The following is a 25640-nucleotide window of genomic DNA, read 5'->3' on the forward strand; positions in this document are numbered from 1 at the left end:
TTTGAATATATTACAGATTTACAGAGTGTGAAACAGGGTTTGCCTATATATATCAGTCAATATAGGATCACGATACATATCCGATATTTATTTTGAAAATATCATGATATTTTGATAGTTATTTTTTCAACTGCGGTATTTTCAATATAAAAATTATATTAATCATAGTAAAATTGTTATTTGCTACCAAAAATAACCGTTATATACTATATTTTTATTATGCATTAATACATCATTAATATGACAAAGTAATAAAATATTCCTATTTTATTTTATATTCATAACACTATTACTGATGTAACAACTTTAAAATTCATATTAAAAGTGCCTAGTTAAATATTAAACATTGATTAGAAAAAAAGAAAATATCTTATGACTGTGCGCCAACTCATGCATATTTTTCATTTCTGAATCATATAACGAAAAGGAGTTAACAAAAAAAATGAGTGAAACAGCTAATGCTAAATTAACTCTATTTAAATTGATGAAAATGTAAAATGAAATATTAGATATAAATAATGAAAGAGACCTTAATTTTAAGTCTACATATTGTAATAATAATTTAAGAAAATAAAGAGTGATTTGAGGATGCATTTACTATTTTGAAGACTTTAGTTTGTGCTGATTGAAAGTATCGGATATATATATCAAAATATCGGATATATATCAAAATATCTGATATATATCAAAATATTGGATATTTTCGATATTTCTGAAAATATTATGATATTTTCGAACCCTGTTCTGAAAAGTTCTTGACACATTTTAAAAATTCATAGAAAAGTAACTAACTTTCCTATGAATATGCGGTTTGGGCCATAATACTTCACAGGTTTCAGATTTTTTAAACAATACACGATTTTTAGCTTTTGAACGATTCCTGAACTTCCTGAATGGAATGAAACAATGATTAATTTTAACTAGCATGTTTAATTTTATCAATTGAAAAATTTCATCAGTGGTTAAGGGCTTTTATTAATTACGTAAGGATCCCGAGGGGGTTGGAAAAATCACTACATATCCTTACTAGAGGGGGGGGGGGAGGGGTCAGACCCATTCTTACGTAATATTTTCCCAAGTCGAAATTCTATATTAGAAATCGCATGGTCAAGTGGTTTGGCAGGGATCCTATTTCATTTGCTTCTGGATGGTAAAAAATGTATTAGGATGAGCTGTTCACTTGTTTTTCAAAAAATGATAGAATGAATAGTGTAAAATATAATAAAAGAATTGCACTGTGCATGCCATGTCTTATTTCTAATTAGTATCAGATCATATGCAAAAAATATTTACCAAAAAAGCATCTAGTCTAGAATCCTTTTAGTAAATATTTCTTTGCCCAAGAAAGGTTTAAAATTTTTTTCAATAAAAGGGAATTGAATATCGATTCCAGTGATGTAAGATTTGTTATTTTATTATTGCAAAAAACTAAATGGAATCTTATATGAGATAGGGGGGGGGGGGAGGGGGGTTAAAAATCTTACTCCCCCTTACGTGGGAGTGGGGGTCAAATATTGTCAAAATCATCCTTGCGTAATTAATGAAGGGCCCCTTCAACTGAACTGAAACATTTTCATCAAGCTTCTTTTTGATGCTAACTGTCTAATATGTTAAGCTTTAAAAAAACAATTTTCAAAATTAAACATACTATAGAAAATTTATTTTTTAAACTAAATGCTATTATTATTATTTTTCAATAAAAGCTGCTCTTTTCCCCGAAAAATGTTGTAAAAATTAAAAAAAAAAAAAAAATGCAAACAAGTTCATCATAACCTGTTGGGGCTAGGTTATTTTTTTTGAAAAAATGCAAGTTTTTTAAAATCATGAGGAAAGTTAACATTTTTTATTGACTTTAAAAATAAAAAATAATACTTCAAAATTAAAATTAAAAAAAAAAGTATGAAATGAAATTAAAAATGTGTTTAACAATTTAAAAAATGACCTAAAGATTACACATAATGGTCCTTTGAAATGAAAAACACAAAAATGCATTTATCATCAATATTCTAGCCTTACAAATAACTAATATTTTTTAACTGCAGTAATTTTTTTTATATTTTAAAATAAGCAATATATTTTAAAATGTAAAAATATGATGAGTAAAAGTTATCTCCTTTTCAATTTTGCAAGAAACTTTTGCGGAACAATGCATTATTCTGAACACAGTTGCAGACCTGTCAACCCTTTTATTTTGCAAGAAAGACTCCCATTTTTTGTCTAGTTTTCCTAATTTTATGTCGTTTGAGTTATCGATTTCTTTTATTTTTCTCCAGACTTCTTATTTTATCATCATTATTTCGATATTTATTGAGGTTTTTGTTTGTAAAAGGAAAATCGTTTTTCTAATTCTGATTTGATAGCGCATAGCTTCTTGCCCCTTTCAAGACTCAACGGCACTCTTATATGCAGTATATCACATGCATATGTTAAAAAGGCTTTTGGCATCCTTTGTTTTCTGGTCTATCTCTCCCAGAATTAAAAAAAAATCCAAACACAAGCTTATTTTTCTACTTGAAATGTACTGTTGTAGGAAACTCTTATCTGATTTTTTGAGAGTATTTACTTGATTAATTTTTCCATATAGTTGGCAATTTGTTTTCCAACTTAAAAATTACATATTTTTTCCAACTTATTAGCATAATTAAAATCACAGTCAATATGAAGCAGTGAAAAGCAAAGGATATAAATGCAAAATTAAACTTTGAGATAACTAGTGGTAGGTGAACCTCTCTCCTTTGTCTTGGGGCCAGAGATAGTAGTATTAGCCCTGGTAGGTGTTGCTGTGCAGCATGATTTCGAAAACTTTTCAATAAAAGTCTACCTAGGATGGCAACTTTAAACACATTTTACTCAAAACTTGAAAATGTCCACTTACATCCCTTTGCTTCTCACTGCCTTGTATGACATAAATGTCTCAGTATTGATGACACTACCTAATATAAATTGTATTAGTGATTAGTATATTATGATAAATTAATGTTTGATAAAGCTTCCATCTCTTGCATGCTATTTTATGAATTTTTTTTTTTATAACTCTGAGATTTTATTAAATTTATGTATTAAATTAGTATATTTTAAACCAGAAATGTTTGATACACCATATTTTTTTCCTCGGATAATGTCATTTAAAATCTCCTGTTTTTCTCTGTTGAAATTTTGACCCACTCATGTTTTTTCATTTCATTAGGTTGGCAGGTCTACAGTTGCAGAAATAATTTTTTGTTTTTATGAAGAAACTGAATTCAAGTTTTTTGTATGGTGTATGCAATTCTCAAAAGGTGGGAGCAAACACAAACCTCAACTTTGAAGCTTCAACACCAAATAACTTTCATTTTAATTAACTCAAAAATTTTTGAGTTAAATTATAATACTGTATAGAGACAAGAATTGACATAAATTATGGAAAAAATGCTCTTCAAATACCCTTAAAAAATATTTTCTTTGCTAAAAGGCACAATTTTGGACATACCAAAACGTTAACCAAGCAAATGTACCATTAAAATTTTTTTAAAAAATTATTTCCATACGTTTCAAAAAAAATTTAAGGGTATAAATCTCAAACTGAATAATTTTTTGATAATATCTTCCACAAATTAAAAAATTAAAGACAATTTTTTATTTTGTTAACATTTTTAGAAAAAATAGAAGTTGGAAATTTGATGCATGTCCAAAAGTTACGATCTGGACAATGCTATTATTTGGGAACTTAATATATGATTTATATGTTTTAAAAGTATTTTTCGATCCTCAAAATCAATTGTTAATTATTTTAAAGTGTTTTCATATGTTTTTATGCGCTATCTTTGAAGAAAAATCATTTTTTCTTAAACATATATGCGAGATGTCCAAATTGCTTTACAATCTAGACGCCGATAATTCTGTGTATTTATTCATTATTATAATTGATCTTCTGTCTTGTAACCTTAATAAAAAAGGCTAATATAATGTTAATTCCTTTAATCCATTGACATTTTGAACAATTGATACGTTATGCATTGAACATTACATTAATAACAGTAGAAAGACAAGTTTTGATCGTAACAAAGGCATTTAAGTAAACAAAACAGCACAAAAATCGCCAAGCTGATTCCGATAAGCGACAACTCACAGCGTAGGATAAGCGAAGGGTTACCAGCGGTAATCCCTTTTTTCGCTAACAGTGTCAGTTTTGGCGACTTCATCACTTGCCCTGGCAAAATGGTTGTTTTTTTTTTGGATTTTACGAAACCATAACAAAATTTTATTATTTAAAGGCCAGTATCAGGGGTCTGTCCAGAATTTTTCACAGGGTCCGTTTTTTGTGAAAAATGAAATAATTTTGTGAAAAATGAATTAATTTTGTGAAAAATCAAATAATTTTGCAAAAAAAAAAAAAAAAATTCTTAAACAAAATTTTAGAATTTAGAGATTTCACAAACTGCATCATTTAAACTTAAAGTTGAGTGTTTTCCTCTTCTACATCGTGAATATCATTCTGGAGTGTTTTTCTAGTTATTGGCGGGGGAAGGGGGGGGGGGGGCACATCGCTCTCTCAAGTATCAATATTTATCTACCATTCTGCATTATGTTAAATTGTACTGGAAATATTTCTGAACAGTATTTAAAATAATAACATGACAAAACAAACAAAATTATATAAAAACAAACTTATTTTCAGTCAGCTTAATTTCTTTCCAAGAAACTAACAGGCATAATATTTATTTGGCAGTAGCAATTATTTATTGCTTGCAGAAGCATTGCAAGAGTGCAGATTTTTTTTTTTTTTGAAGAACTAGCAGATTTTGTATAAGCTGATCCCTCTAATTTGACTTCAAAAAAGGTTCCAAAAATTATCGGTTTTATACATGGAAATATACTTCATTTTGCTTTCAGATTTGCTCTTTCAATAAACATTTCGTGAAAGATCCGATCTTGTTTATCAGTATTTTGTGAAAGGTCCGTTTTGTTTGATCGGGATTTTGTGAAAGGTCCGTTTTGGTTGATCAGATTTTTGTGAAGGGTCCGTTAACGGACCCAAATATCATCTGGCCAGACCCCTGAGTATTTAAAGTCATTCAAGTACTTGAAATCCTTTATTTTTCATTGCAGAATGTAAAAATGGATAAAATTTCATTGGAAAAGTTCAAAAACTGTAAAACTTACATTATGATGATGTCCAAAATCTGTTACCTACTGGACAACAATGTCCAAAATCTGTTACCTACTGGACAACAGTGTCCAAAATCTGTTACCTACAGACCGATCATTAAATTTGCTATTTATTAATTTTTATAAATACCTGCTGTCTTTTTATGGAATGAAAACAAAACTACTACTTTTACTATGGAATAAAAACAAAATTGATGTCAAATTTCAAAATTTAAAAATTGATCAGAATTAACTTTTTTGTTCCCACCTTTTGAGAACTGCTCATGTATATTATTTATCAAACTGCAATTTTGTGATGTGTTTATTACTTTTCACTTCATAGAAATGAAAAATTAATATGATGTCTCTGAACAGCAATAAACGAAAAGGCAGGACAAATTCAAACAGGTTTGTAATTTTATAAAATTATCAGATATGCAAAGTGTTTTTCAAATAAAGAAATATTCTTTTTAATGGTAGTGAAACCTTTTTGCTTGGGGTGCACACCCTTTTTCATTGAAGGGCCACTCATGTTACACTACAGAAGGTTTGCATGCGCACCTATCATTTAAGGGGGTCAGGAGGGAGAAATTTCTCTTTCTCAATCTTTGAGAAACAAAGGAATTAATAGTGGTGATGGTATTTTATATTTTGCTATTTAACTTGCATTGAATATGTATCCTTTGCCCTCTAGGAAAAATTTGAAATGACAAGCCTGGCTACATGCTCTAGTGTTTGTCTGATGTTATTTAACATGTGAAAAATTTGTGTATGTATAGTCAATTCTCAATAACTCGAATCTAAATTGACCAACAAAAAACTTTGACTTATCGGATATTTCACTTAGCGCTAGTTTCGGTTTTGGACATTTTAATATGAAAAACCATCGAATATTTTAATTAATACACAAATACAAAAGTGACGACCAGCAACAGGCTCTGGGCCCAGCTAGGCTGGTCCTAGTCAATTTACAATCCTTACTAAAGATCAATGGCCCTCTTAAACTATCTACTCCCTTGCTCATTACCACCTCTTCAGGTAATCTGTTCCAAGGTGCCACTACCCTGCTAAAATAATAATTTTTCCTAATATCCATGTTAGCCTGAGATTTAAATAGCTTAAAACAGTGACCCCTTGTCCTGTTTTCAGTGCTTAACGTTAGCCCTGTAACATCTTTCATTTTAATAAATTTAAACAACTGAATCATGTCCCCTCAGTCTCTTCTTTGCTCAAGACTACATTTTTTTGCATTCTAAGCCTGGAATCGTAGTCTAAATGAGAAAGTCCATTTATTAGCCTTTTAGCCCGCCTTTGAACCCTTTCCAATACATTAATATCTTTCTTAAGATAAGGAGACCAAAACTGAACAGCATGCTCCAAATAAGGTCTTACCAAACTTCTATATAAGGGCAGAAGAACTTCTTTAGATTTGTTTGAAATAGATCTATTGATAAACCCAAGCATATTATTGACTTTGTTACTAGCTATACTAAACTGTTGACTAAACTTAAATCAGTAACTTTTTCTGCCTGACTAATGCCTGAACCTTGCAAATAATAACTTGTACACTTATTTCCAGGCCCTAAATGTAGCACTTGACATTTCCCAATGTTAACAGCCATACCCCATTTATCAGCCCACTCCATAATATGATCCAGATCCTCTTGCAGCTGTTTTGCTTGTTCTTCATTATCTGCAATCCCCATAACTTTGACATTATCAGCAAAACAATTCATGTTCCCTGAAATATTTTTATGAATATAGTTCATAAAAACAATGAAGAAAACAGACCCTAACACTGAACCTTGCGGAACCCCGCTTAAAACCTCACTCCATTCAGAATAATTTCCCCTTACAACTACCCTTTGTTTCCTTCCGATCAGCCAGTTTTTTACTCAAATGAAAGTTTTCCCTCCTAACCCTATATCAGCTAATTTGCTAAGTAGAGCAACATGCGGTACCGTATCGAAAGCTTTTTAAAAATCAATGTAAACAACATCTACAGGCTTCTTATTGTCTAAAGCAATGGTAACTTTGTCATAGAAATCTAATAAACTAGTTGCACAATATTTACTTTTCCTGAAACCATACTGAAAACTAGTCAATAGATTATTAGTCTCTGAAAATTTACTATCTTAATTTTTATCAAAGTTTCAAAAATTTTACAAACCACTAAAGTTAGACTCACAGGTCTATAATTTCCTGCACTCCCTTTAGACCCTTTCTTGAAGAGTGGTGTAATGTTAGCCAGCTTCCAATCCTCTGGCACTGTCCCCGAGTTATAAGAAGCATTGAAAATATTTACAATTACATCTGCTAATCCCTCTGCACATTCAACTAAAATTTTTGGATAAATATTATCTGGTCCTGGAGCCTTAGTCTCTTTAATTTTTTTCAAATGAAGTAAAACGACATAGTTCTCAAGCTGTACTATAGCTTGTGTCTTGCGGGTGTCAACTGTTGAGATAAAGTTATCGTTAAAAACACTCGTAAAAAAGTTATTCAGAACATTAGCAATATCACTATCGTCCTGAATTAAAATTCCGTGCTCATCAACCAGTGGCCCAATATGACTATATCAAACTTTCGCCGAGTTAACGTACGCAAAAAACCTCTTAGGATACCTGTCTATGTTATCTGCCAGTCTTTGCTCCAACTCTCTTTTCTGAATCCGTACCAAATACTTAAATTTACGCCTTGCCTTACAATATTGGAGCCTATCTGCAGTGACCAGTTTCTTTAAACCTATGAAAAGCGGCTTGCTTGTAAATTTAGAGCATCTTTTGTTTCCCTGGAGAACCTCATCGGCCAAATTTTTGTGTTGACACCCTTTCTCCTAAAGGAATTATAATCCCCAACCGTTTTCGTTAGATTTTCCTTAAACTCTGCCCACTGAAGATTCACATCACTATTGTCCAATCCAGAAGAAAAAACTGCTTTCAAACTCTGCCTAAGTGCCACAAAATTGGTATTTCCGAAATTGGGCACAAACTTGAAATTCTCTACTTTGTGCATATCAAATTATCTCCAATGTGTTCCCCTACACGTAACCCTTAAACAGAACAAAGGCGCCGACTTGCAAAAATTATTGGGGGGGGGGAGCGGCGGACATCATCGGGGGTTTAGGGAGTTATATAATCCCTCGGAGGACCCCCCACCCGAAATAAAAGTCAGATTTTTGTGCCTTGAAAATGCCATATTTTCTGGTGTGTATAATTTTAATAAACAAACAGTATGTGAAACAGTGTTTTTGAAGTAAAAGAATCTAAAAATTGGTTTACAAATTTTCTGGTTCAACTTTTAAATCATATCACTTGTCTTAGTTAGAAACTTTTTTGTTCTATTTTATGGGGAGCCATGCAGTGACGTAGCTAGGCATTGATATTATAAGGTAAGAAGGACAATTTACTTGAATGGAACAGCACTCCCAGGGACGCCGACTTTTTAAAAAAAATGGGGGGGGGGGGGGCGGGGAACCGGGGGAAGTTTTCTAAATTTGAGATGAAAAATAGAGAGTTCTCAAGTTTTTTTAAGCATTTTTACGTCTTACAATCACATTAGAACCCCTAAAATTTGACAAGCCTGACACATATTTTTTGGCTTTGAAAAAGAGAATAAATAAATACAAACGCGCACAGTATTTTCATAAAAAGTTAATTTAATTTACACATGTTTTTTTTTTTAAGTCCAGTTGTTTTTTCATTAGTTATACCGGCTAACAAAGTTCAAGTGTAAACGCAGTCTCTCAATGTCTAGGTTATTTTTGAAAGGTGATTTTTCAAAATTTGTTTCATCTTTTTAATAAAAGCAAGCACTCTTGTTCAACTGCAATGATCAGTGTGAGTCCAGTTGATGTAAACCGCCCAATGATGCAAGATTGCACCATTTCACAAATCTCAATGTAAAGTGCCTTGTAATACTCCTTTGGGATTTTGAAAGCGTGCGGTGAGCTGGCTTCGGTTTTTTTATACTTCTTTGTTATACATCGATTCTGAGGAAGCGAAGGATCATCATTTTATTGTGGAGGTTTTTCTTTTAAACACAATTCGCAAAAGTATTCAAAACTATCACGCCTCCCATTTAATATAAAAATCAAACACTCATACATTTTTTGTAGATCAGAAACACTTAGATGAGCTTGCCGCAGCGCTGCCCACTGGCAACAGATTTAACCCGTAAGTTCGCGCATTCGGGCAAATTCTAAGTGCTTGCAGCACTATAACACTATCATTATTCACACTACTTGTTTTCAGTTAACCTGCTTACTACCGTAATAATTATTTGTTTTAGCTCAGTACTGAATGTATTTTTCAAGGTAAAGTATCTTCACACAAGGAAAATAAAAGAAATTTATGAGTTTAGAAAACATAATATAACTAATACCATACTTGCCAACTCTACTGTTTTTAACGGGAGACTCCCGTTTTTTGCTTCTATCTCCCAATTTCCCGTTTTTTACTATTTTCTCCCGTTTTTGCAGTTTTTTTCAGTCAATCATCAAAAAGTTTCACTTTCTTCTCAATAGATGGCGCCCTTTTCTAGTCTACCGATGTCATGGGATAAGAATTTTCCCAATTAATAGCTCATTTAGTAAAAATTATTTTTTTAGAAGCTTTCCACATTGGATGTTCAACGAAGCGCGTGCTTTGCCGAAAATGGCAGCAGATTTCAATCCTTTTGCATCTTGAAATTATTTCAATTATTTTTAATGTTTGAAGTTATTTTAACATGTGCTACCCTATACCTACTTATTTTATATTGTATTTCCATTATATATTGATTTCCTTTTTTTTTTCCGAAAATATTTGTAGCTACTTTTCTGGTAGAGACTGGAGAATGTACAAGCAAATTCACTCCTTATTATTTAGTTTTTCCTTTTCAGTATATTTTTCTTGCTGCTACCCATTTGCTTACATCTGCAAAAAATCCCCATTTCACTTTAAATTTAGTATTAATGTTATTTAAAAGCATAATTTAATAATTCTGTAGTGAGGATATGTCGATGGTGAATCATCTATGTACCTCTAGTAAAATCTCCTGTTTTTTTTCCTTCAAAGGTTGGCAAGTATGTAATATTTTTCTTGATTTTTTTTTTGGGGGGGGGAGAGGGGCTCTGCCCCTCAAAAATAATTTTGAGGGGGCTTGGGCCCCCTCAGGCCCCATGGAGTCTGCGCCACTGGAACAGAACCTTCCATGTCACAGAAAACTAGATCCAAAATCACATCCTGTCGAGTACCCTGAGTTACAATTTGATCTAAGAAACAGTCACCGATTACTTTCAAAAATTCCTCTTCTCTGCTATTACTGTGGTAAAAATTATTCCAGTCTATTCCTGGAAAATTAAAATCTCCCATTATGATGACTGATCCCTTGCTTGAAATGTCACTAATAATACTAATCATCTGTTCATCTTGACCCTGGCTAAGTTGGGTGTCCTATAAATGTTCCCTAAACATGATTTTTTGCCCTTATTGCTCATCAACTCCAGCCAAATCATATCAATTTTATTAGGTTTATCATTAATTACCTATTCACTGCAAGTTAAAGTGTCTCTGACATAAAACCCCACCACCTCTTTTGCCTGCTCTATCTTGTCTAAACAAATTATACCCAGCAATATATAATAAATCGGCATCATTTTCGGTCGCCCATGTCTCGGTAACTCCAATAATATCCAACCTCTCGTCTATTATTATTCTTTTCAACTGTTCCATCTTGTTCCTAATACTACGAGCATTGGTATAAAGAACCTTAAGAAAGCCCATCTTACTTTTTTTTTAAATGCTGTCTGATTATTTGAATCCTGTTAAAATATTTTCTCTTATTCCCTTTCTACTAAAATCCCAATAGTTAGTACCTTTCCGAATTCTGCTCCTTAAACCTTGCCCCCCATTCCAACTTAGTTTTTTGATTCTGAAGCCTATGAAACCAAACCACTGACCATTTTGACCCCTGCAGAACTCATATGCAGGCCATCCCTAGCAATCCAATCGCAAACCTGATACTACGTTTTACGCAAATTTCCTTGAGTACCAGGTTCATACACCTAGCCCGTTGTTTTAACCAGCTCCTATGCACTCCATATCTGGGAAGCAAACCAACCACTTGTACATTTGTCGAACTGTTGGTTGCTTTGTCCAACAGAGAATCCCATTCTTTTGTAAACTCATCGTTGTTACTATGGCCTAAATCGTTAGTTCCCACCCACAAAGTAACATCTTCTTTATTATATACCCCCTTCTTTTCACCAACCATATTTACATCTCTTACCCGAGCCCCAAACAACAGTTGACAAACAACATCTAATCTCCTCACGTCAAACTCTGCCTATTGAGTTACCCACCTCATGCACACTGAATCTCATAAAATTATACCATTTGTTTCCCAGTCTGTTTCCTCAGCAATAACTTCCCTCTTAACCTCTGGAATATTCCCCATTATCTAACACACAGCTAATACCCACCTCCTTTTTGCTAACTTCCCCCTTTCCCTTTGGATTGTTTACCTCATCTACAATCCTACAGCCTAATACTAACTCAGCCTCCAAAGTAATCATCCTAATTCTGATTTCTGAGAGTTCAACACACTTGATGCAAATGAAATCCTTCTCAGAACTCATCCTTCCCCTTAAACAAGCAACATATATGTACTGTTGCTTGTCTGTTATATTTGTACATATAACAGACAAAACCGTTTTAAACACTGCATTTTATTTAAATTGCGATGCTTTTCAGGTAAGACAAAGAAAGAACCATTGTCATTGGTAACGTAAATCAGGGAAATTTGGTGAACTTAATCTGGGAAAAGTCAGGGAACTTCTTTTTCCAGTTCCTGTCGCCTCCATATATGATACTTTTTGTAAAAATATCAACCTGATCCGTGATAATGTCCAATGTTTATGCCAAAAAGATGATTTTTCTCAATTTGTTAATAAAGACCATAACCATATCATTACAGGTGACCTTAATATTGTTAATAACATAGCCCTTTGCAATTTCATGACTAATGGCACTAAATTCTGTTCTATTTTTTATTTCAGTAAAAAACACCTTATAGGTTCATTCTCATTATTGTTTCAAAAAGCTGGTAGAAGCAAGGGTACCTTTCAATAATGATGTTTAGTTAAGTTAGAAATGGGGGACATGTGTTTTGGCGTTATAAGGAACGCCTTTTTCAATGCAAAAGAAATGAGCTTATGGATGAAAAGGCATCTGACAAAAGTTTAATGTTTCTTCTCATTAGATACATGTATGTGTTCATGCTCCTATTTTATCATTCAGTGGTGAACATTTTTTCAACAGACCAGAAAAGTTAAAAAATGACCCAAAGATAATAAATAATGGTCCTTTGAAGTAATAGACACAGAAATGCATTTACCTTCAATATTCTAGTCTTAACAATAATTGTGCAGCAATATATTTTAAAACCCACAATTAACATTTGTGGGAAACAAGTGAATTATGAAAAAAATCACAAAATTCGCTCATAAAATAAAAAGTCACATGTTCTTTAGTGAGAAATTTTTTAAAACCATTTTTTAAGACCAAAAATCTATGAGCACCGGCAAAATTTTTCTGTGAACCTGTGCCACTCCGCCGGACTACTGGTTGAGAACTGCTGATCAATATAATGCCTAAACCTGTAAAATGCAAAAGCTTTGACCCCAAGTTGCGCATAGGGTGTCCCCCCCCCCCTCCCATAAAAATCAAAAGATTAAAGTCTTGCCTTCTAAAAGGTTTCCTTTGGTGGACTTTAGACCTCTGGTAAAATTTTATGACTCTTTGAAAATATTTTGAGGTCCCCGAAAAGGATTGAATTATGCCAAAATGTCCCAAATTTAGCAAAATTTCACAGAAAACGAATTTACTAGCGCCACCTACATCATTACTAAACGTCTGGCTTTTAATATTATTTATTAAATTACTTCTAAAAATGTCATCAAAAATCGGGATGGATGGCCACCGTGGACTTATCTGCTTCGTTTCAAAGTTCCATTCCTTTGAAATAAGATTAAAAGTCCATTTATTTGAAATTTTTAGTTTTTACTAGTGATGTGCAGCATCGTTAAAAAAGTAAGATATGCGGATCCGGATCATTAATGTCAAGATCCTCGAATACGGATACGGATCTCAAAATGTTTTTGCCCAATTCAACTATCCAAGTGTAAAATTTATTACGGAAGGTATTCCCGTCACTATAATAATACTGTTTCTTCAAAAAATGTCATCTACGGTGAAAATATTAAGACTATGATTTACTCTTTGAAGAAATCTCCATTAAAATTGATGGAGAGTTGGAAGGAACAGGTCAGCACAGCATTAATGCTTAGATAGAATGAAAAATTATTTCTAGTTTGCTCGGTAGATTAGGGTACAGGAGCAAGAATGTAAAGCTGCTACTGGATAGGCTAGAAATAATTTTTCGCATTTTATTTCAGCATAAATGCAGCGCTGACCCATTCCACCCAAATTACTCCGACCGACAGAATAACAAAGCCAGGAACACCTTTACAAACAGTAAATAGAGACTTTTGTCTCACTTTGTTTTAAGGATGCCAGGAAAAACCAAAATTAAGAAAAACAGAAACCCCATATCAATAACAAAAACTAATATTAAACTAAAAATGAAAAAAAAACAGGGCTGTTGGCTTCTAAAATGATACCTTATAATTTAAATAGGGAATAAAACCTAATTTAAACGGAATTTAAGAGTCTTTTATTGAAATATTTAAAAATTTTCAGAACTGAAAAAATCCGTTTAAGATCCGTCAAAAAAGTTACGGATACAGATCTTTATTTTATCTCGGATATCTGCGGATATGGATACGAATATGGATATCCGAAACATCACTAGTTTTTACTTTCGTTAAATAAATCAGTATTCCATATGGAAATTTGCCACTTGCCAAATCAATTTACTCCATGCAACAAAAAGTAGAGAAAAGTTTAAGAAGATGTTATCCATAGGAGTAAATAGGGCCTCGTGTTACATTTTCTACCATCACATGGTCAGAAATGTACTGAACCAAAATTTTAATATAAATTCACATGCTAAGCATTGATAAAGCCCAGTAAAGCAGAAATGAAGATTTTTTTAGAAATTGGAGTTAATCAATTTGGCAATTGAGGCATCCATATAAAAATCAATTTTCAAACCGATCATTAATTTCCAACTCTGAAAAGTGTTGGCCCCTTCTTCTCTTGTTGGAAGAAGTGCAAAGCCCTTCTTCTTCAACTTAAAGGGTCTAATAAATAATTAGGGTCTAATAAATGGCTACGAACTAGTAACTGAAAATTAAAATTTTTAAGTCATCTCTGTTTTTTTTTTTAAAGTTTTGAAATCTATTTTTAGAGAAATTTTGATGCATTTCTCTCTGGTTGTGTAATTTATGATTTTATCTGGGGAGGCTCCTTTTATTTCTTTTCCTTGTCTAAAATTTTTAATTCTTAAAAAAAAAACGAAACTTTACATGCGCTTGTGGACTGCACGTAGCTATATGGGGAGCTGCATTTGGCCTGCAGGTTGTGCAGTGTGCGCCCCTACTTTATCTTATGTGTTTCTGTCCCTTGAAACCTTCAATGTTGGTCAATAATTAGTTCTGATTAGTGATTGTTAAATTTAAAATTCTGTTTTGACTATCAATTATTTACAGTTATCACTGTTCTTTATTGCATTAATGTACCTGTTAAAATTCTACTAAAATAGTTACTATTAAATATTATTCATGTGTGAATTTTTCTTTGACAGCAAGTTAGGGAGATCAAAATTCTACAATGAAAAGAATATGACTGTAAGTTGTACTTTTTTTCCCCTTTAAATTCAATTTTCATTTGAATTGTATATCCAAATTATTTTTTGCCTGTGGTGTCTATTTTGTTTTTTGTATTAAAATTATTGTTACAGTTAAATACTGTGATCAAATTTTGGTCTAGTAGTCCGGCGTCATTTCTTTCCCACCAAGGCTGGTAAAAAAGTAGGCCCAACCTAGACCGGATTCTCATTTTGCAAAAACACAAGGGTTGCTTATGAACAAAAGCTTGGATTGGAGGATGCCAGTGATAAGATTGAAACCTGTCAAAATTTGAAAATTATCCCAGAGTATTTTTACTTTAGTTTTTGTGGGAAGATAATGGGGGAAAAAAGAATCAAATGAATAGGGTCAGATGGTGTAAAATAGATATAGGCATTTTTGAATTGAAAATCCAAATATGCAAAACTGATATTGAACAGTTAAAAAGCAGCGATTAAGTTTTTACATTTCAACCACACTCCACATATCTACTCTTGTTATTACTAAAATAATATCAATATTGATTTCTGTAGCATATAAAAGCTGTGATATAAATTTTATTGTTTCTGTGCTTGTTTTTATGCCTATTTTACACCACAGGATGTGCATGGTAAAATGGGTAGCACATACCTGCCAACGGTACTGGTTTTTCTGGGAGGTTCTTTCATTTTTAGCATTTCTCTCGTTTGTGTATGTAATATAAGGAATTTGCATTTAATTGTACTTTGATAGATGTTAAAAAAGTTCTATTTTACCCTCCTAAATAACAATGAAATTTGTGATATTGCTGTGTGTCTCAATCATCTACTGGATTTTTACAGTAGATGTTATCTAAAGGTCAAGATTCAGAAAATTTCTAAGTGGCCAGTGGCCAATAGACCCAAAAAACTTGGTGGCCACCACTGTCGCCGAGTGTTGAAGTACAAAATGAGACAGGAGTTTTTATTACTTTCATGAAAAAACAATTAAATAGAACTTTACAGAATTACATTTTAAAAGATATAAACATGTATTTTGGGGTTTTTTTTTCCAAAATAGATAAAATAAATCTAGGCCTGGATCTGCATACCCTGAGACCACGCAATGCGGGAGGGCCCACATCCCTAAGGGGCTCAACGGCTCAAGAAATTGAAGAAAAATGGAAACAAACTAGCACTAAGACTTATTAACGTTAGAAATATTGCTTAAGCAATTAAATAGTTTTGTCTGCTTCCATCTTGCAAATAACATAACATGGCGACTATGTGAAAAATTTAATACATGAAAGTAATTTTGATAAGTAAAAACCCTCAAAAAACAATAATTTAGATGAAAGAGTTAATTTTTTAGTATATTAAAGTCCAAGCAATACGGAAAAAATAATATTTTGAAGATATAATTTGAAGGAAAATGTTTTGCATTTTTCAAGAAAATAATTATCCAGGAGGAAAAAATACGTCACATTTTGCGGAATGCTCAATAGTCTGCATTGTATTGCAATAGTCATTCAATTCTATTTTTGGAAACTTAGGCACTTAAAGAATCTTGTCTACTTCCATCTTGGAAGTGACCAAATATGGCGACTGTGCTACAAATTAAGATTTAGGTTTGGAATTTGTAGCATAAAAATAATTATAAAGTGTAAAATCCTCAACTTAATTAAACTGTAATAGCTTTTAGCACATTAGCATTCAATGCAATAAGGATAGGATGAAATTTTAAATACAAAATTTTTCATTTCTCAAGAAAACTGTTTCCAATAATAAAAAATAAATAAATAAATAAATAAAATGCTTTACAGCACATTTTGTGTCATTTTCATTAGTTTGCATTTGAATAAACATCAAATTCTGCTTTGTTTTTGCAAACATTAGCACTTAAATACTTACCCTACTTTCATCTTGTGAGTGACCAAATATGACCATGCTTCACATGTAACTGTATTGCCCTTCTGGTAAAAAAAACTATTGCCATCTTGGTAAAAAGACGATCTTCGTTGATGTGTTTATCCTCAGGCGTATGCTTCCAAAGCGATTTATTTTCTTCCACCCTCTTGAGTTTCTGCCTAATTCCTGTTCATCTGAAGATTTTTTTTCTAGGAACAGCGGGGGGTGAAATGGCGACTGAGAACGTTTTTTTAGGTTGCTTCTTTTTCAAACTAGGTCGCCACGTTGCGAGTGGCGACCGTGAATCTTGACCTTTAATGGTGGCAGGTATGATAGTGTTATTTAAAATTGAACTTCAGGGTGAAAATATGATTTAACCTTTTTTACAAATACATATATAGAAACTATCAGACAATTAATCTAATTCAATTGTAATTAAAAAAAGTGCTCATTACTGTTGAAGATTGGTTGGTTAAGTCTTTTGACTATGTGTTCCTTTTCACTTGCATTTATCATTAAGAATAATGTAAAAAAATTCTGTAAATGATTTCATTATAAATTTTTTTAGTGCAAGTATCTAAACATTTGACAGCTTGGGTTGTAAATTTTAAAGATTTTTTAGCATTGCAATCTTTGGTGTGTATTGTTGTTGCACTAGAACTTCAGTTTTATGGACTAGATTCTTGAGCAGACTAATTAACAATTTTACTGATCTTAGACTTTAACTTGTTTCTATTTGTCTTTTTTTTTTATTTTCCTGTCTTCCCCCTTAGCTTTCAATCAAATTGCTACCTTTTCAGAAGTAGAAACTTCTTCTGATTTAGCCCAAACTCTTTTTTCTCTCTTCCCTTTGGAATTTTACAATGCATGAAGGTTTTAATAAAATAACATTTATGATTGTTCACTTCAAAACTTTATGTATGGCAACTGTGTAAAAAATTTAAACAAAAGGTGCAAAAAAAAAAAAAAGTGCAAAGGTTTACAAGTTTAAAGTAAAGGGGAAAAAAAGCAAAGTGAAGACGCACAGGTTTGTGAGCGCAAAAAAAAAAGTTGCACCAAAAATAAGTTAAATTAAAAAAGAAATAACTTTAAAAAATGAAAAAAGGTGTTCAGATTTGAGGGCGCATCGACACTCGGGCCAGTTCGCCCCTGTATTGTCATTATTCAAGGTATGCTTTATAGTTTCCCATGAAAGGTGACTTACACGTCTATCCGACAGCGGAATTGCTTCTTCTTGCATTTTTGCATGATTTGCAAAACACGCGATCCACTTTTCAATTACTGGATCTTCTATTCAACCAGATTTGGTCCACCTTTGGTCCAAGTGCTAGATAAGGCATACTCCTGCGTATTACAAATGATTGTAAATATCCCGACCCAGTTTCACAAAATAGAGCACTAAGCATAGCTTTTTCAGAGATTGGTTTTCTCAAAAGTGCAGTATGGGAAAATCATGGGACAAAAACTTTAGTGTTAATGAAATTTATACAAGTAGTAGTCTAACTCTCGAAAAGTGGTATACTAGTGCAGCCAGAATTTAATTACATGCATATGGACTATGGTATTAGGATTGGCAATCTATGTTAGAAGAAGGGTTAAAGGGTTTTGACCTTCACAACTCCGTCTCTTGCTGCACCACTGCTTTGTTGCAAAAAAGTTTTTTATCTTTTAAATTTTTGCATCATATTCAATTCAGATAAACTGTTTTTGTTTGAACTTGCAGCATTAAGGATTCTTTAACAGCAATGAAGATCTAAATGTTTCACATGATTTGGAAAGCTCGTTGTTTTAAAAAATAGCTTGAAAGGTCATGGGTGCCCATATGCAAAATGTTAAAGGGGGGAGGGGCTAAGACATTTTCCCCATGGTTTAGCAGGATATTTTCCCCATGGAAACCAACTTCAGTACAGATTAGAGTTATTAAAATTTGATGTTTTTAATTACTTATTCATTAATGGCTGGGGAAAAGATGCTTTTACATTTTTGCAAAAAATAAAGTACTAAAAGCAACAAAGTTCTCATTTCTAAGGCAGGGGAGGGGGCAAGGGCGTATATAAGGAAGGGGCTGAAGGGGCCCAAGCCCTTTCCAAAATCTGAAAAAAAAATTAAATAAAGGTAGTTATATTTGGTTTTAGTTGCTCACAATTTTCAAACTTTTAGCTACGAAAAAAAAAAAGGAATAAATAAATAAATATGATAGTGATAACTATTATAATACGTTAGATCCGAGATTTCTGGACTGGGTGCCGCAGGAAGAAGTGTTCATGGTAACAGTAATATGTATATAAAACTAGATTAGTATGCCATGAGAAAATTCAAATTCTTCAAAGGCTGCCGCGAATCGTTAAAGTTTGAGAATTCTGCGTTAGATGGCAACAGGTTATGTGTAAAAATCAAGATTCAGAAAATTTCTAAGTGGCTAGTGGCTACTAGACCCAAAAAACTTGGTGGCCACCCCTGTCGCCGAGTTGTGAAGATCAAAGTGGGAGAGGAGTTTTTACTACTTTCACGAAAAAACAAATAACAGAATTGCATTTTAAAAGCTATAAACATGCATTTTTTTTCCAAATTAAATAGATAAATAAATCCAGACCTGGATCTGCAAATCGCAGACACCGCAATGCGGGAGAGCCCACGTCTTTATGGGGACCAAACGGCTCAAGAACTTGAAGAAAAAATGGAAACAAATTAGCAAAGACTTATTGATGTTACAAATATACACTGCTGGCCTCTGGGGAGGGGGCCCTACAGATTTTGTTGCAAGGGTGCTCAAAGTTTATAGATCCAGACCTGAATAAATCAATGAAAAGTTGGCAGGAAACTGCATTTTAGATAAAATGTACAAAAAATACAATTTTGCTAATAAAATTTCACTTTTCCTGAAAATAACTAATTAAAAAAAAAAAAAAATTCTGGCCTTTTTTGTGTTATTTTCAGTCGTTTGCACTGAGATAGGCATCCAATTCTGTTTTTGGAAACTTAGGCAATTTAATAGTTTTGTCTGCTTCAATTTTGCGAATGACCAAAAATGGCGAGTATGCGAAAAATTTAAGATATGAAAGTAATTTTAATATTTAAAACCCCTCAAAAAACAATAATTTAGATGAAGAGTCAGTTTGTAGCACATTAGTGTCTAGCAATATGGATAAAATAATATTCTGAAAATAAAATTTGGAGGAAAAGTTTTTGCACTTTTTAAGAAAATAATTATCCAGAGGAATTAATCCTTTTTTAAGAAAATAATTATCCACAGGGGAAAAATACGGCACGTACGGAATGTCCAATTGTTTGCATTGTATTGCAATAGACATCCAATTCTATATTTGAAAATTTAGACACTTAAAGAATCGTGTCTACTTCCATCTTGGAAGTGACCAAATATGGCGACTGCGCTAAAAACTAAGATTTAGGTTTTTGAATTTGTAGCATAAAAATAAGTATAAAATGTAAAATTCTCATTAAACATCATTTTAATAGAACTGTTATAACTTTTAGCATATCAACGTCCAATGCAATAAGGATAAGATGAAATTTTAAATACAAAATTTTTCATTTCTCAAGAAAACTTTTAAGTAATGAAAGGAAAATAAAATGCTTTACGGAACATTTTGTGTTATTTTCATTAGTTTGCATTTGAATAAATATCAAATTCTGCTTTGTTTTTGCAAACTTAAGCACTTAAGTACTTTGCCTACTTCCATCTTGTAAGTGACCAAATATGGCATTTATGCTCACACGTAACTGTATTGCCGTTCTGGTCCAAAAAACGATCTTCTTTGATGTGTTTATCCTCAGGCATATGCTTCCAAAGCGATTTATTTCCCTCTTGAGTTTGTGCATAATTCCTGTTCATCCCAAAATTTTTTTTTCTAGAAACAACAGGGGGGGAAATGGCGACTGAGGACGCTTTTGTAGGTCACCACTTTTCAAACTATGTTGCCATTTGGAAGTGGCGACCCTTAATCTTGACCCTTACCCATACCTCAAGAAAAGAACGTGTCTTGGGAAAGCAAAGTTACTTTTACAAAAAGAAAAGCAAATAGTGTTAAGGAAAAATCTCATTTCTTTCAAAATAAATCTTTAAATTAAAATGTTTTTAACAGATGCAGTTTATTGCTTAGGAAAGTAAGTTCCCCTCTCTTCTCCCCCTCCCCCCCCCCCCCCCGTTTTTTTCTTCCTTGTCTTTCTAAAAAGAAGGGTTTTCAAAATATTTCCCTCTTTAACACTCGTCCCCAGCAAGAGATTTAAAATTAGTTTTAATTGTTTGGTTGGACTAATAATGGAAATGGATGTTCTAAAAATGCATTTATTTAGATGTTTTTCACTTCTAGAAGAGGATCCCCGAACCAATCCCTATTCACTAAGGTTACTACCAAAAATCGTCTAAAATTGTGCCTTAAGATTTCAATTTTGAGAAGTTGCGAAGGGATCTCTAAAACCACTCCTTACCTCTAGACGTCTCCAAAGATGACCTGAAATTGCATTTTACCTTTCAGGGGAGGATTCTCGAACCTCCTTTCCAAAGATTGCCTAATGTTGGGGAAAAAATCTGAATTACTTTTGAAAAGAACTTTAAAATAAAATTTTCAAAAGTTACTGACTATTGATCAGGTAATTACGTCCAACACCTCCTATTTCTTTACCCCTTCCACCCCATTTTTTTCTTTTCCCTAAGTCTTCAAAGTACTACACTTCGTAAGCCCTCTCCACCCACTAAAACCACTAAAGATCTTCTCAAACCTTGTTTTCAGGGCTTCAATGTCGAAAAATTTCCAGGGTACAGTTACCAAACGTCTTGCCTGCTAAAAGCATCGAAAGTTGTTTAAGATTACTTTTATGGAGCTTCAATTTTGAAAAATGGCCGGACCCCAAACATTGCCAAACATGGTCTACAGTTGCGCTTTTAAGACTTCAATAACCAAAAAATTTCGGACGTGGGTCCGACTGCTCCCGTATGAAATCTGAAAATGAAAAATTTACAATTTCGAAAAATTTAAGGTGGAGAGCGTTTAAATCTCTCCACCTAGTATAATTGAGTATCTCTTCATTTTTCAGGACTGTAATTTCAAAATAGTTTTTGGGGAGAGCTCCAGCACTGCCCTGCCCGTAAAGTTATCGAAGTCAGTCTGAAACTGCGTTTTTAGAACTTCAATTTAGAAAAATGGGCTGAGGGGTGATGGATTTCGCTCTATTTTTTAAAAAAATCTATCCTTGGCAACTTCAAAAAGTCCCATTCCTCTCATTACACTAACTTTAACAAATATAGCCTATAATGGCATTTTTAAGATTTCAATTTCTAAAAATTTCTGCAGAAGGGCCTCCAAATTCTTCCTCCCCGTAGCATCATCAGAGACCGTCTAAAACTGCGTTCTTAGGACTGCAATTCCAAAAAAATTCTGGGGGAGGACCACCGATCTATTCTCCCACCAGAAGCGAGAATTTTTTAAGAATGCCCCCAAAAATTATTTTTTGGCTGCGACACTGTATCTTTACTAATATTATAAAGAGAGAGGGCTGATTTTTGTGTGTTTATATGTTCGAGGTAATCTCTGGAACCTCTGCACCTATTTGAAAAATTATTTCACTATATGAAAGGTGCTTTCTTACTGAGTAACATAGGCTATCATTCGAAAAAAATCTGATAAATAGTTCTTTTTTTATTCAAATTTAGGCCCAAATTTCACGTAAATTGCCTATTATTGGCTATTAAAGGGGTGAAAAATTACTTGCACATATTAATATTATATATCGTTAAAGCGGGCAGAATTTTCCGCATTTTAAACAATTTATTTCAATGCTCTAACTTGATTACCGCGGGAGTAATTTGCGTTTTTAGCTCAAACTTTTTTAGGCTTAGCTGAAATTTAGGCACTACTTTCTTCATTAAATCTGTCAATAAAAAGTGAAGGAATTGTCCCACAGTTTTCTTTTTGACAGCAATGGAAAAAGCAAGATTTTTTACTTCAGATCTCTCTTGACCTGTGGTTGAAAAAATTAGCTTCTATCTTCAAAGGAAAAAAAGTTACAAGCGTTTTTAAATCAATTTCGAAATATGTCATTTTGCTTCAGGTTGTCAACCATTTTATTTTCGCGTTTCCATGGTTACGCTTTTGGAGAAAACAGTGTTTATTTTGCATCTGACTTTTGATTTGTTTTTATCCGAGTGAAATGTACGACATTTTCTTCTTTTTTTCTGACGATGATTTTTGAATGTTCCGGTGATATTTTGATAATTGGGAATCTGGCAATTTTTCTTCCTTGGCGTCAATTTTTGGCTCCAGTGCCTGCACGAGAGGTATTTTTCATTGCAAATCTAACCAAAGAGAACCGAAACATCTATTCACATAGGGTTACTATAAATCAGCAGGGTTACCAAAATAAAATTATATATGCCAAAAATGAGACAACTGCGCCAGATTCCCAATTATCGAAATATCCCCAATCTTCCACGGGGTGTTTTTTTTTTTTTTGTTGGATGGCTGGATTATGATAGCGTGATTGCTGGGCAAGTTTGGCGATAAACAATAGAGCTGCGGAATTATTTTTACATTTGAGATATTATTTGATGTCTTTTGTTTGTTTGTTTGGCGTAATATTTTAAATTGCAGTAAAAATCGCTTCATTCGCTAAGTAGAGTTTTAAAGCAACTGTAAATCTAATTTAATGATTTGACGAAAAGTTTTAAATTCCAAAGAAACTTTAATAGTTTTTTTTTTTTTGAAAAGGTGTGTACGCATTTTATACAAAGAAAAATGATCATTTCACATCAGAGGGGGAGGGGGCGTCAATTTTTTTTATTCAATGGACTTCCATTAAATTTTTAGCAAGGCATCGCTGTACAGGCAATGCTAGTGACAGTATAAAGAGGACTGACAGTATGAAGTCTGACAGTATGAAGTCCTCTTCCCGCATTAAAAAAATGAGAATATCAAGGCACTGTTACACCCCTCAGAAAAAAAATGAAATTACAAAAAAAAAGGGGGGAGGAAGCTAATCTTGGTTGTTTGGGCTCCCTCCAAAATAAAAACATATCTACGCCACTGGGAGGGGGGGGGGATTGAACCCCCACTTGTCCCCCTATATGGGTGCCCATGTGAAAGATAGAATAGCATGTTTTGAGAAAAAAGACAGACTATAAATTACTTTTAAATAAAAAAAACCCACCTTCAAAAAATACCCAGGAACTAAAAAGCAAAAAATAACTGATTACACTTACATTCTATTTCCACCCAAACATAGAAATGAAATTTATTTTACAATTCCAGTACAAAAATCAACTAAACTAAACACCGAATTATAAAATAAACACTGATTTAAATTATTATATGATGAATTGTTTTAAATACCTAACTAATTATATACGATCTCTTAATTTTTAATAACCTTTTGAAGTCGGGGCCTCCTATAAACAACAATATAACGTAACTGGCAACCCACCGAATCCTGAATTATGCAATAATTTAACTAGACGCGAAATTAGTCTTTAAAATTAAACCTACTCAGTTACGTTAGGTAGTAGTTTATAGAAGGCCCCGACTTCAAAAGTTTATTAAAAATTAAGAGATCATATATAATTAGTTAGGTATTTAAAATAATTTTTTTCCTTTTTAGTTCCTGGGTATTTTTTGGAGGCGTTTTTTTTTTAATTTAAAAGTAATTTATTTTTTGGTTTTTAGTGGTGTAAATAACATGGCAAGCGTCTCGGAGACTTCCAACGACTGTGAAGAAAGGCTTTTTCAAATGCGTAACTATGTACAAAAAAAATCTTCATCATCATATGTTCAACTTTGTCAAAGTTTGCTTTCCAAAAGCAAATGCAAAAGTCACTAAAAAAAACGAAATCGCTTTAAGTTTAAATTTGTAAAATTGTAAATTTTAGAATTGTAATATTGTAAACTGTAATTTATGTTTCGCAATTAGTGTCATGTAACTCGTGATAAAAGTAGCATGTTTCTTCACATGGCCCCACTATAGATGAAGATTAAAAATTCCACTAAAATGAATTTTACGTTTGCTTCAGAGAATCTTTAATTCAAAATTTTCATTATCATTACTCTTAATAATTTATATTTTTAGTGCTTTCTTTAACTATAGGTAAAGAAAGTATAAACTTTTGTTTTATGGCCTTTGTTTATCAATGGGTTTTATATTTAATCGTTTGTGAGGGAAAGTGCATGAAATTTATTGTTTTACCCTTAACTTTTCCCTAAAGAACAAATAGGGTAAAACAAAGATTTGGAACCTAAGTTATACCACCCCTAAACAAAACCATTACTAAACAAAAAAAAAAGCATAAAAACCGGTTCACTAAGTGAGACGATATACAAAGTTAATAAAGTACAAATCGATTTAAATGTGAGTATGATATTTGAAGAGTTCCTTCAATTTCATCAAACCTGAACTTGATTAACATTAGACTGCGGAGGAATTGTGCTGTTTTAAACAAAAAAAGACTTTTCCCTATCGGTACAGGCAGGGGAGTGCACAGAAATTTTGGAGCCCAACACAAATGACTTTTCCGGGCCCCTCTCCATATTGTTTACCTCTATATTTCACCGTTAGTTACAAAAATATTGGGCCTTCTCCAGGCTCGGACTCGGGCCAACAGGTGTCCCTCCCTCCTCCCTGTGCACACCCCTGGGTATAGGTGTCTTCGAGTATTTATGGAACATTGTACAAAGCAAAAACAAATCCGACGAGTTCAGAACCTCCTCTTTTTTTTGAAGCATGGTAGTTAATATAACCCTAATTTCAAATTGAACTGGCGGCATCGTGAAATAGTAAATCTAGAATATTGGTCAAACTTCAGAAATCATACACAGTCATAATGTATATTATCTTAATATATAAAAATCTTC

General features: G+C 32.9%; 1 long non-coding RNA gene across 1 annotated transcript in view; it reads left to right on the plus strand.

The window, feature by feature from the left end:
* The window catches only part of LOC129233278 (uncharacterized), a 41627-nt gene that overhangs the window by 1985 nt on the left and 14002 nt on the right, over nt 1–25640 (plus strand). The window contains exons 2-3 of the long non-coding RNA XR_008581448.1: nt 5471–5535; nt 14875–14917. This is a non-coding gene — a long non-coding RNA (uncharacterized LOC129233278). The remainder of the gene's footprint in view (nt 1–5470; nt 5536–14874; nt 14918–25640) is intronic.

Source organism: Uloborus diversus, unplaced genomic scaffold (genome assembly GCF_026930045.1).
Source record: "Uloborus diversus isolate 005 unplaced genomic scaffold, Udiv.v.3.1 scaffold_306, whole genome shotgun sequence".
Classification (NCBI taxonomy): domain Eukaryota; kingdom Metazoa; phylum Arthropoda; class Arachnida; order Araneae; family Uloboridae; genus Uloborus; species Uloborus diversus.